The following is a 4,770-nucleotide window of genomic DNA, read 5'->3' as shown; positions in this document are numbered from 1 at the left end:
AAAGAAAGAAAGAAAGAAAGAAAGAAAGAAAGAAAGAAAGAAAGAAAGAAAGAAAGAAAGAAAGAAAGAAAGAAAGAAAGAAAGAAAGAAAGAAAGAAATGGGCTGGCCTGTGGTTCACTTGGGAGAGTATAGTGCTGATAACACCGAGGCCATGGGTTCGGATCCCTTTATAGGGATGGCCGGTTAGCTCACTTGGGAGAGCGTGGTGCTGACAACACCAAGTCAAGGGTTAAGATCCCCTTACTGGTCATCTTTTTTTTAAAAAAAAGAAAAAGAAAGAAAGAAAGATACGATGATCACAATAAATTACAATAATTCATTGAACTTTCAAAAGGAGAGAACAGAACTGAGACTACTAGAAGTGGGAAAGGGGGAGGGGTAGGGTGTTAGTGAGAAATTGGTAAAGGGCCACAAAAAATAGTTACATTGTATAATGTTGAATATACTAATTATCCTGATTTGAGCATCACATACTGCACACAGGTATTGATATTAAACGTACCCCACAGATATGTACAATCAATTATGTTTCAATAATAATAATAATAAAGAAAATCAAAAAGACAGGAAATAATAAATGCTGCTGAGGATGTGAAAAAAAGGGAACTTTTATTTTTTACATTGTTGGCGGGAGTGTAAATGGATATAGCTATTGTGGAAAACAGTATGGAAATTCCTCAGAGAACTAAAAATAGAACTACCTTATAACCCAGCTATCTCACTACTGGGTACACACACAAAAGAAATGAAATCAATATACTGAAGAGACATTGGCATTCCCATATTTATTGCAACACTATTCACCATAACCAAGAGATGAAATCAACCTAAATGCCCAGCAATGGATGAATGAATAAAAAAACTGTGGTATATATGCACAATGGAATACTGTTCAGCTGTGAAAAAAGTGAAATCCTGTTATTCGCAGCAACATGGATGAAACTGGAGACCACCGTGTTAAGTGAAGTAAGCCAGGCACAGAAGGACAATACCACATGATCTCGCTCATATGTGGAATCTAAAAAAAAAACCCCAAAAACCCAAAAACAAAAAAACACAGTGGTTCTCATAGAAACAGAGTGGAATAATGGTTACCAGAGGCTGTGAGGGGAAGAGGGTGGGGAGAGGGCAAGTGGTAGACTAAGGGGTACAAAGCTATGCTGTTTACCCTAAGTGAATCGTTGTGCAGTATATGCATGTATTGAAACAACACACTGTATCCTGCAAATAAATTATATGTTAAGGCCGGCCCGTGGCTCACTCGGTAGAGTGCGGTGCTGATAACACCAAGGCCACGGGTTCGGATCCTATATAGGGATGGCCGGTTTGCTCACTGGCTGAGCGTGGTGCTGACAACACCAAGCCAAGGGTTGAGATTCCCTTACCGGTCATCTTTATAAAAAAAATAATAATAATAAATAAATAAATAAATAAATAAATAAATTATATGTTAAAATAACATTAAAAAAACAATTAAAAAATTTAAAAGTGAGAATAACTTCTAATTTGGAAAAATAAGCTTTAATATTTCAAAAAGACAGAGTTTGGATTAGGTAATCTCTAAAATCACTTGTCACAGGTTGGGTTCTTTGGAAGCAGATGTTGAGCTGAAGTTCGTATGTAAGATGTTCATTTGGGACCAACACTCAGAAGGAAAGGGGAGGAAGAAGCACTAAGCAGAGGAGGAAGTTAACCTGCAATACAAACCTGAGGAAGCTTTAGCCACCCCACAAGGGAGCTTTAGAGCAAGCATTGCCCACAAGAGTGTACCACATTGGGTTGAAACGGCCTGACTTTTATACTTTCACCTTGCTTAGTCACCGTGTCCTCAAGTAAGGTGGCTTTTTGTGCTGAGCCTAAATTTGAAGGAGCTACAGCTGGAGGCTGTCTGCTGATTACACTCCCCACTGGGCAGCAAGGCTTTCCTGGAAAGGAGATCCGGATGGTGCCTTTCCAGATCTACTACTTTCCTCCTAGGTCTAAGTTCTTATGCTCCAATTTCATATGCTTATTTATTGAACAAGCACATTAACAATAAAAATACAATCTTATATAGCACTTTTCTAATGCTTTCACATATGGCATGCTTCCCTAATTCATAGTACTGAACCAAGGGTTATTGAATTCTGAGGGACATTTTTAAAAAAGCACTGCATAGTTTTTTCATGACACTTACTTTCAACACACTTCAGTAAAACCATTTCATCTAAGAGAGGTTAAAATTGTGAAATAGTAGTGTTCGTGCTTCTTCTCAACACATCACTCTCCCCCTGCTAGCAATGCTTCCACTTTTCCCTGTCAGACAGCTATTGCTCTAATATTGGGCAAAGTCCCTTTACTCATTGCAGCATTCTACCCCAAACTCTCTTTTAGGTAGCTCCCTCTCTCTTTTCTACAACTAAAACTTAAACTGGCTGAAATTGAAAAATGACCAATACATTTATGCATACATGTCCTATGATTAATGACAATGCACTATTTTTCTAAACATGCTTTGCATCTCAAAAGTGATCCCCAAATATAACAGTAAAATAACAGGCAACAAAAGAAAAAATAGATAAATTGAACTTCATCAAGATTAAAAAGTGTTATGTATCAAAGGACACTATCTAGAAAATGAAAAGGAAACCCACAGAATGAGAAATAATATTTGCAAGTCATATTTTTGATAAAGGATTGATATCCAGACTATATAAAGAATACCTACAACTCAACAACAAAAAATCAAACAGCCCAATTCCAAAATTGGCAAACGACTTGAATAGACATTTCTCCAAAGAAGATATACAAATGGCCAAAAACATATGAAATTATGCTCAACATTACTAATTGTTAGGAAAATTGCAAATCAAAAGCACAATGAGATACAAAGAAAGAAAGAAAGGAAGGAAGGAAGGAAGGAAGGAAGGAAGGAAGGAAGGAAGGAAGGAAAGAAAAGAAAAAACAGAAACAAAACAAAATAACAAGTGTTGACAGGGATGTGGAGAAATTGGATCCCTTGTGCATTGCTGGTGGTAATGTAAAATAGTGCAGACTCTGTGGAAATCATTATGGTAGTTCCTCAAAAAGTTAAACAATTACACATGATTCAGCAAATTGAAAGCAGGAACTCAAACAGGTATTTGTACACCCATGTTTGTAGTAGCATTATTCACAATAGCCAAAAAGTGGAAATAACCTAAAAGTCCATGAATGGATGAATGGATAAACAAAATATGTTATATACATTCAATGAAATGTTATTCAGCCTTTAAAAGGAAGGGAATTCTGATATATGCTACAATGTGGATAAACCTTGAAGACATTATGCTAAGTGATCTCATAGCCAGGCACAAAAGAAGAAATATTGTATGTCACTTATATGAGGTACCTAGAATAGAGGTACTCAAAACTCATACAGACAGAAAGTAGAATAGTGGTTACTGGGGGCTGGAGGGGAGGGAGGAATGGAGAGTATTTGATTAATTGCTACAGAGTTTCAGTCTGGGATGATGAAAATTTCTGAAGAAGGGTAATGGTGATGTTGTGCAACATTGTGAATGTGCTTAATGTCACTGAACTGTACACTCAAAAATGGTTAAATAGTAAATTTTATGTTTTGTATACTTTACCACAATGTAAAAAAGAGATCCCCATTGGCTGGCAAGGCTTTAAGGCTACTGGAGTATAAGTTCTCTGAAAGCATGGGCTACATGGCATAAAATCCAGAATTTGAAATCAGGCACGCATGAGTTCTAGTCCTCTCTCTACTACATACTAGCAATGAGACCCTGGGCAACACATGCAAACTTTCCAAGCTATAATTTCCTTATTTCTAAAATAGAGTTAGTTATGTCTACTGTAATGGGCTTTGTCTATCCAGTATCAATTTTACCTTCACATAAGAGGATGCCAAATTTCCCTGGAGAACTATTCCTTCTCTACCCTTAGCCCACGTGGGTTTGGTTGGCTGATTTCACTCCCTAGATATTGGGGTGGGTGTATGACCCAGGTCTGGTCAGTCAGTATATCCCCTCCCTCTGAGTATAATGATTGGTTCAGAAATTGGCTTGCAATCCAAGAAAGTTCAACAGAGCCAATCCCAAGACTTTTAGTGGAGCAGCTAGAATTTTTCTCTTTTGGCAAGGGCTGCCAACAAGATAGAAGATAATCCTGGTATTGTTGGTAGGCATCTGTGACCATGAGGGGAAAACTACCAGAGAATAAAGAAGACACAGGAAAAAATAGAACCAAGAGATGGAAGAGTGAGACTGCATTGAGATAGGATCATCTAGTCCCTGGACCCAGCAACACCTGAAGTCTACATCTGTACTTTTGGTTATACGAGCCAATGCATTTTATTTTTTGTTTACATCATTGAATTGTATTTTCTTTTCCTTGCAACCAGAAAAATTCTGACTAATGCACTTACCTTGCTTTGTTATTGGAGGAAATAAATGTAATAATTATTCAACAGCCTGGCACATTGTACTCTGTCCTATTCATCTCTGAATTCCACCAAGAACATGGTAAGTGTCCAACAAATTTGTGTAGATGGATGGTCATGAGAGCATAAAATTGGGAATTCCATGTCTGATCCACGTTGTGCAAGTTCAGGATATGAACCCAGCAAGGCTTTGTGCTATTGTGGGTGCTAAGTTCCCTTCTTCATGAAGCTGGGACTAGCATGATGCACAGGCAAACTAAAGTTCTATCAGTATAGGCTCATCACTTCAGGCTAATTAAATTGAACACTTATTCAGTGCCTATTATGTACATAGCACTGGTGA

The sequence above is a fragment of the Galeopterus variegatus genome, unplaced genomic scaffold, assembly GCF_000696425.1.
Source record: "Galeopterus variegatus unplaced genomic scaffold, G_variegatus-3.0.2 Scaffold7102, whole genome shotgun sequence".
NCBI lineage: Eukaryota > Metazoa > Chordata > Mammalia > Dermoptera > Cynocephalidae > Galeopterus > Galeopterus variegatus.
This window is presented reverse-complemented; position numbering follows the sequence as displayed.